Below are 9,099 nucleotides of genomic sequence, written 5' to 3'. Positions count from 1 at the left end.
GTGACGGTGTTGGTCAACATGCAGCTGAATGCGAGCCAGCAGTCTGCCCAGCTGGCCAAGAAGGCCAGTGGCATCTTTGCTTGTATCAGAAACAGTGCAGCCAGCAGGAGCAGGGAGGTGATCATCCCTCTGTACTCAGCTCTGATGAGGCTGCATCTCAGTGCTGTGCTTACACTTGGGTCCCTCACTACAAGAAAGACATTGAGGCCTTGAAGTGTGTCCAGAGAAGGGCAACAAAGCTGCGAAGAATCTGGAGCACAAGGCTTATGGGGAGAGGCTGAAGGAACTGGGATTGTTTCCTCCTGGGAAGAAAAAGTTCAGGGGAGACCTTGTTGCTCTCTACAACTTCCTGAAAGGAGGTTGTGGCAAGGTGGGGGTTGATCTCTTTTGCATAAGTAGTGGTAGGATTAGAGGGAATGGCCTCAGGTTGTGCTGGGGGTGGGGGGTGGGGTTCATGTTGGATGTCAGGAAAAATTTCTTCTCTGAAAAAGTAGTCGGTGCTGGAATTGGATGCCCAGTGAATTGGTAGAGTCGCTGTCCCTGGAGGTGCTCAACAACCATTTAGATGTTGTACTGAGGGACACGGTTTAGTGGGGAAATATTGGTGGTAGTTGGATGGTTGGACTGGATGATCTTTGAGGCCTTTTCCAACCTTGGTGATTCTGTGATTCCATAACTCCTTGAAATAAGGCTGTGGTGAGGTGGGGTTCAGCCTCTTCTCGTAGGTAACAGTGACAGGACAAGTTAAATAGCTCAAGTTACTCCAGGGGAGGTTCAGGTTGGAAATTAGGAAAAATGAAAAATTGATTGTCTGAAAGAGTGGTCAGGAACAGGCTGCCTGGGGTGGAGGTGGAGTCACTGCACCTAGATGTGTTCAGGAAAAGTGCAGATGTGGCACTGAGGGACACGATTTAGTGGGCAGTATTGGTGGTACTTGATTGAAAAACAGTTATTGGCTGCCTATTCGGCACTGCAGGCAGTAGAGCCAATAACTCAAACAGCTGAAGTTATAGTCAAGACCACTCTGCCGATTCAGGGGTGGGTAAAAGATCTGACCCACCTTCCTAAGATGGGTGGCCCGAGCACAAACAGTGGCACGATGGGTCGTCTGTCTCAGCCAAAGGAGCAGTCTGTCTTCATCCCCTTTGAAAGAAGAACTTCAGAAGATCCTAGGCCCAGTAACATATCACAGTGATGCACCGAAAGGAATACTGGTGGTTTCACCGCAAGAGTCCCTATCCCTGAAGGGGGATTTATAGCCTATCCTCTCTGTTGTAAATAGGCGGTTAATGAATCCGCTGCCTGTCCTACTGCCTCCAGTGAGTCGGATGTCAGCAGGAGATCATCAATATAGTGATAGAAGTTAACATGATCTGTTTTTTTCCAGTCGGCCAGGTCACGCGTCACTAGATTATGACAATACGTTGGTGAATGCACGTACCCCTGTGGCAGGACCTGAAAGGTCCACTGCCTGCCTCCCCATGTGAATGCAAATTGATCTTGCGATTCTTCAGTAATTGGGATACTGAAGAACGCATTTGCTAAATCTGGGACACATATGGGGGAATTATACGGGCTGTGTGCAGGTCTTATAATGCCCACTTTTTCTAATTCCTGCACCATTTTTGATATTTCATCCTGCCCACCCGGGAGTCTATACTGTCTTGTGTTAGTAATCCGGCGCGGTTTTGGCAGGCAAATAGGCCCATGTTTCGCATGGCCTCTTAATATTACCTGCACCGCCCGCATACTGATACATCTCTGTCAGAGTCTGAACTCTCCCACGGTTGTCTGGAGAGCCAGACTGCATAGAATATCTATGCCCAAGATGTATTCCTGGACTGGGGCAACAGATACCTTATACTCCCGCGGTGGGAGACGCCCAACCCCCAATTTTAACCATGTTTGGGTGACAGGAATAGTTTGTCCCCCAAAACCACCTATTATCACTCTGTTCCCATGAAACTTGTTCGGATCTCCGTAAATGATTGATGTTTCTGCTCCAGTGACCACTAATGCCATAACTCTCTGAATATTTTTTCGGGACCAATAAATTGTTAATTCTACATAGGGCCTCTGGTCCTGTCTGGAGGCCCTAGGGGGACTAACATCCCCCGTCACACCATGAACTGTGCTAGGGCCAATTCTTTTGCTTCCAATGGCTCAGGCATTGTGGCCTGAGACACTTGAGGTGGCTTTTTTTTCCTATTAGGAACAATGAAGTCTTCTAGGTTCCATGCTGTTGTTGGTATCCTCTCTATAATTCTTACCCTTGGTTTCTTAGGGTAGTTTTGAAATTTTTGATTGTCTTTTAGCTGTCTCCAAAGCTGGAGAAGGACATGGTTGGGCTGGCGGTCAATCTTAGCAAATTGGACCCCAGCTCAAATTAGGTCATTAAACATTTGTTTTCGGGAAACCCTTATGGGTCCCGATCGGGGAGCTCGAGTAGCTGGCATCTTGGTTTTAGTCACCGGCAGGACCTCAGCTTCTTCTAACATCTGAATTTTGTGCCTAGTCCGTAGGCATTCTGTCTCCCCCAGATCAGCTACTATCTGAGCAGCCTGCTGAACTACAGCTTCCGAGGTCACCAGAGTGTTTAATATCGAAACCAAGATCCCATATAGGTGGGAAGGGGCCTGTTGTAAAATTAAATCTCACATGTCCGCCGAGAACTTGATCATATTCAGGCTATCATACGAGTCTTCATATATTGCTTCTCTCATGCCTAACTTGCGAATGTAGTTTTGAAGGTCCTCCATGGAGGACCATAGTCCTATGTTTAGGGGAATATCTGTTTTGTTTGGCCAGACCATCCGGCATGCTGCCATTAACCAATCTATTATTGAGTGGTTCTCACTGGTATACTGGATGGCAGCGTATAGTCTCTGCCTGACAGCAGGATGTAATGTTATGGTGGCCAGCATTGCCATTTCCGGCCCATTAACCATAACACTTTCTGCTCCTGAATCCCATAACCTGAGCAGCCATGCAGGTATACTGTCTCTCAGCCTCTGCTGAAATCGCTGCACCAGGTCCATTAATTCAGTAGGAGTGTATGGTCTGGCTGTCACATGCAAATGCGTTTCGGCAGGGGGCCATTGGTCAGGGGACATCCCTGCTGGTCTATCTTGCACCTTTTTAGTTTTTTGAGTTATAATAGGACAGAGTTCCAGGAGATCCGCCATAACTGGAGCCTCTAGGTCTGATTTGGAACTCCTGTTTTCCTCTTGAACCAGGTCCGCTACTTCAGAGGTATGACTATCATCTATTGAAATACTACAGACCTGACCTAGAGACTGTAAAATTGGTTTTTTTCCCGTCAATACATTAAGTTCTTGCTCCAGTTTGTCAATCCGAGCTTTTAGTAGCTGATTTTCATTTTCTAAATTATCTGATCTTGTCTCTGCTTGATTTAAAGCATTCAACAGTGGCCATGCCACTGTGGATGCAGCTAATTGCCTTTCTTTCGTAGTTAAGAAATCTTTGTCCAGTCCCTGAAAGTATTCTGTTAAGCGTACTGGGGAAATATTCCCCAAAGTACGCTGGGGACCCCATTTCTCAATTATAGTTGCCAGTTGATAATAAGGAGATCCCAGAAACCATGGGATCTGCCCGGGGATCATTTTATCAAGGGGAATGGTGTTCTCCCCCTTGACCCATTTATAGAAACTCCATAAGAGAGACATGATGTAAAGTGGATTTGGCCTGCCTGGCTTGCCAATTGTTTAATCAATGGATATATAGATGGTATATATATATATATATATCCAGGAGCTTGGCTAATATAATTTATATTGGAGGAAATGAGAGAAAGTCATTCACCCTGTCCTGGGCTCACGAGATGAACTCCTGATGGAGCGGATCTCCAGAGAGATCCTTCCCCACTGGCAGTCAGCTCTTAAATGGGTCTAGGAGAGGTGGAGCCAGGCTCCACCCCTTCCTGCAGCACAGGTGATTTGCCTTCACCTGTGCTCCCATGGCTGACTCATTGCTTGCCTCAGATGATCAATGAGAGGTTCAGGCCGTGATTCAGCAGCCCCATACAGAGTCTATAAACCACCCAACCAGGATGAAGAGGCAGATGAAGCATTCTACAAGTAACTGGCAACAGTCTAACTGTCACTAGCCCTTGTTCTCATGGGGGACTTCAACTTACCCTACATTTCCTGGAAATAAAATATAGCAGAGAAAAACCTGGGAGGTTCCTGCAGTGTGTGGAAAATGATAACTGCCTGACATCCCTGATAAGAGCCTACGAGGGGAGAGCTCAGTTAGAACTGCTGTTCACAAAGCAGGAAGGGCTGGAGAGAGATGTGGCTGGAAGCTGTCCTGAGCATAGCAACCATGGAGTGTTAGAGTTCTGTTTAGAACACTGGTTGGGAGAGTTCCTTGAGAGACAGTCCGGAAGAAGGGGCAGGCAACTCAAGAAGAGTACAAGGATGTTGCTAGGATATACAGAGAGGCATATGGATGCATTTAGAGTGTGGCCAGCAGGTTGTGGGATTTGTTCCTCCCCCTCTGCCTTGGTGAAGCTACATCTGGAGTACTGTGTACAATGCTGGGTTCCTCAGTTTAAAAAAGGAATCTCCTAGAGAGCCCACCAGAGGGCAGCAAAGATTGCGAGAGGGCTGCAGCATCTCCGCTATGAGGAAAACTGAAAGACCTGGGGCTTCTCAGCCTGGAAAAGAGATGGCTGAGAGTGTGTTTTGCCAGTGGAAGGAATCAGCACAAAGGTCACAGACAAAGATGAAGAAGTGTGTTTACTTAAATTTAAAGCAATGAGAGAAGTGAAATTGTACAGCAAGAATAATATAGAGCAAGGCACCTAATCATTACTACATGAGGGTAGTGATAGTGATTAAGAAAAACAAATCACCAATTGCCCTGATATTTTACCATCATCCAGATCCACGGTTACTGGAGAGCCCCAGTTGCAGTGAGGATTTGGAGAGTCTTTGCTGGCACTTGGAAGGGCCTGTGCAGTGCATCCACTCATAGGTGAGGTCTCCAATTTTGCTGAGATGATTTTCTCTGTATGAGGCTCAGGGGAGACCTTATCACTCTACAACTGCCTTGACAGCAGGAGGCTATGGTGAGGTGGGGGTTGGCCTCTTCTCTCAGGTAACAGCAGTAGGATAAGAGGTGATAGCCTCAAATTGTGCTGGGGGAGGTTCAGGTTGGATATTAGGAAAGATTTCTTTTCAGAAAGTGTGGTGAGGCACTGGTACAGGCTGCCCAGGTAGGTGGTGGAGTCACCATACTTGGAGGTGTTCAGGAGCCATGGAGATTGGCACTGAGGAATGTGGTGGGTGGCCATGGTAGGAACAGGCTGATGGCTGGACTAGGTGATCTTAGAGGTCTTTTCCAACCTTGATGATTCTATGTTTGCTTATTGATCCTGTTGCTAAAAGGGATGTGGAGGCTTGGACTGAAAGTATGTAAGCCTGTGCTGCAGTTCAGGTCTCAGGCTGTGGAGAATGCCTGTAAGTATGATTCTATGATTCTAAGTAGATGTGCTGAGGAGCATCCAGGGTGGTGAGAGGGGATTGATTGGTGGAGTCGCACTCTGCCATCCCTACAGGAAGGGTGTAGGGAGATGCTCTTCAGGCAGTGGAGAATCATCTGCCATCTCACAGTCAGGTGGAAGGGGGCGACCTCAGAGACAGTGAGGGATGGAAACAAGTCCCTGTTTGGGGCAACAAGAGGACTGCCCCTCTGCCTGTCCCACCCTCCCAGGTGCCCTTATATAACAGTTATGAGGCTCTGGAGCTGGACAGATTGGGGGTTGTGGATGTTGGTGAGGGTCCATCCATGCAGGAGAGGTTGCCCAAGGCTAGTCAGTCTGCTAGTCTGCTCTTTGTATTGCTACAATGTCAGTCACGGGAAAAAAAAGGCCTGTCATCATACAGGACTCTCTTCTGAGGGGAACCAAGGGCCCAATATGCTGCTCAGATCCATCCCACAGGGAGGTGTGTTGCCTGCCTGGTGCCCAGGTGAAAGATGTTGCTAGGAACATCATTTGCCTGGTCAAGCCCTCTGATTATTATCCATTACTAGTTTTCCACATTGGAAATGAAGCTTAAACTGAGAGGAAAGAGGAAATGTACAGAAAGAGGAAGCAGGGTTGTGTATCCTGAGAGGAATACAGGGCTGTTGTCCGCCTGTGTAGAAATAGGATTAGGAAAGGCAAGGCACAGATGGAGCTGAACTTGGCAAGTATATAATCAATGAATGTACAGATGTTATAATTATGAAATACCCAGCTAAATCTGGGACACAACAATAGGTTTTTATCTCCCTACTCAATGTGTCCATTAGGGAGGCAATATTGGGTATGGCCGCATGAATAGGCGGCGTGACCTTATTTAATTCCCTGTAATCTACTGTCATTCTCCATGTGCCATCCGACTTTCGTACTGGCCATATGGGGGAATTATATAGCTGTGTGCAGGACTTATAATGCTCACTTTTTCTAATTCCTGCACCGTTTTTGATATTTTGTCCTGCCCACCCGGGAGTCTGTACTGTCTTGTGTTAGTAATCCGGCGCGGTTTTGGCAGGCAAATAGGCCCATGTTTCGCATGGCCTCTTAATATTGCCTGCACCACCCGCATACTGATACATCTCTGTCAGAGTCTGAACTCTCCCACAGTTGTGTGGAGAGCCAGACCACATAGAATATCTATGCTTAAGATGTATTCCTGGACTGGGGCAACAGATACCTCATACTCCTGGGGTGGGAGATGCCCAACCTCCAGTTTTGACCATGTTTGGGTGACAGGCATAGTTTGTCCCCCAAAACCACCAATCATCACTCTGTCTCCATGAAATTTGTTCGGATCTCCATAGATAATTGATGTTTCTGCTCCAGTATCGACAAGTGCCATAACTCTCTGGACATTTTTCCGGGACCAGTATATTGTTAACTCTACACAGGGCCTTCGGTCCTGTCTGGAGGCCCTAGGGGGACTAAAATCCCTTGTCATGCCATGAACTGAGCCAAAGTTAGGTCTTTTGTTTCAGATGTCTCAGGCATTGTAGCTTCTTTTTTCTATTGGGAACAATGAAATCCTCTAGGTTCCACGTCCTCGCTGGTACTCTTTCTGTAATTCTTACCTTTGGTTTGTTAAGGTAATTTTGGAATTTGATTGAGGATCTGATTGGGCTAGTGGTTGATTTTCACAAATTGGACCCCAGCCTGAATAAGATTGTTAAACATTTGTTTTCATGAGACCCTTACAGGCCCTGACTGAGGATTCCGCACAAGTGACCTCTTGGTTTTAACTACTGGGAGCACCTCTGCTGCTTCTACTACTTGGATATTGCGCCTAGTGTGCAGATGCTCTGTCTCCCCCAGATCAGCTACTATCTGGGCAGCCTGTTGAATCACAGCCTCTGAGGCCGCCAGGGGGTTTAATATAGAAACTAAGGTCCCATATAGATGAGAAGGGGCCTGTTGTAAGATTAAATCTCGCATACCTGCCGAGAACTTTACCATATTTACGCTTTCAAATGAGTCCTCATATATCACTTCTCTTATGCCCAGTTCACAAATATAATTTTGAAGGTCCTTCATGGAGGACCATAGTCCTGTGTTTAATGGAATGTCTGTTTTGTTTGGCCAGACCATCTGGCATGCTGCCATTAACCAGTCTATTATCGAATGGTTCTCACTGTTCTACTGAACAGCAGTGTACAGTCTCTGCCTGAGGGCAGGGTGCGCCATCATAGGGGCCAATTTTGTTACTTCTGGCCAATTAACCATGACACTTTCCGCCCCTGAATCCCATAATCTAAGTAACCACATGCATACACTCTCTTTCGGCCTCTGCCGAAATCGCTGCACCACAACCATTAGTTCTGTTGGTGTGTATGGTCTGGGCATTATGTGTAAATGCGTTTGGTCAGGGGGCCATTGGTCAGGGGGCCATTGGTCAGGGGGCCATTGGTCAGGGGGCCATTGTCAGGGGGCCATTGGTCAGGGCATTGGTCAGGGGCCATTGGTCAGGGGGCCATTGGTCAGGGGGCCATTGGTCAGGGGGCCATTGGTCAGGGGCCATTGGTCAGGGGGCCATTGGTCAGGGGGCCATTGGTCAGGGGGCCATTGGTCAGGGGGCCATTGGTCAGGGGGCACTCCTGCCAGTCTATCTTGTATTTTCTTTGTCTTTTGGGTTATAATATGATGGAGTTCCAAGGAATCCGTTGTAAGTGGAACCTCTAAATCTGACTTAGAGTTTTTATTTTCCTGTTCAACCAGGTCCGTTATTTCAGAGGTGTGGTTATTATTTATTATCTATTAAAATATTGCAGACCTGATCTATCAGGGAATGTAAAGTTGGTCTTTTCCCTGTTAATACATTAAGTTCCTGTTCCAGTTTTTCAGCGTGATTTTTTAATAGCTGATTTTCACTTTCTAAGGTGTCAGCTCTTATCTCAGCTTGATTTAAGGCATTTAACAGTGGCTATACCACTATGGAGGCAGCTAACTGCCTTTCTTTTGTAGTTAGGATGTCTTTGTCTAATGCTTGAAAGCATTCTGTTATGAGGAATGGGGAAATATTCCCCCATAGTACGCAGGGGACCCCATTTCTCAACTCTAGTCGCTAACTGGTAATAAAGAGAACCCAGGAACCCTGGGATCTGTCTGGGGATCGCTTTATCTAAGGGGATGATGTTCTTCCCCTTGATCCATTTATAGAAATTGCATAGAAAGGACATGATATAAATTTCAGTATATTTCTCCTGGCTGGCTCGCCAAGTGTATAATTAATGAATGGATAGATGTTATAATTATGAAATATACCAGAAGGGTTGGCTAAGCAGTTATTATACCAAAAGAGAACAGATAGAATGCTTACCCGTATCCTGGGCTTGCTATGAAACTCCAGAGGAGGGAATCTCCAGAAGAGATCCTTTCCTACTGGCAGTCAGCTCTTAAATGGGTCTAGGAGAGGTGGAGCCAGGCTCCACCCCTTCCAGCAGCACAGGAGAATTGCCTTCACCTGTGCTTCCATGGCTGACTCATTGCTCACCTCAAGTGATCAGTGAGAGGTTCAGGCCGTGATTCAGCAGTTCCCATACAGCGAGGGATGTGAAAGA

The 9,099-nt window shown here is 46.8% G+C and overlaps 1 pseudogene; it reads right to left on the bottom strand.

Annotated features, from left to right (window-relative positions):
- Window positions 1-1,934: 1,934 nt before the first annotated feature.
- Window positions 1,935-4,441, bottom strand: LOC146545817 (uncharacterized; annotated as a pseudogene).
- Window positions 4,442-9,099: the final 4,658 nt, after the last annotated feature.

This window comes from Meleagris gallopavo, chromosome 1 (genome assembly GCF_905368555.1).
Source record: "Meleagris gallopavo chromosome 1, MGAL_WU_HG_1.1, whole genome shotgun sequence".
NCBI lineage: Eukaryota > Metazoa > Chordata > Aves > Galliformes > Phasianidae > Meleagris > Meleagris gallopavo.
This window is presented reverse-complemented; position numbering and strand designations above follow the sequence as displayed.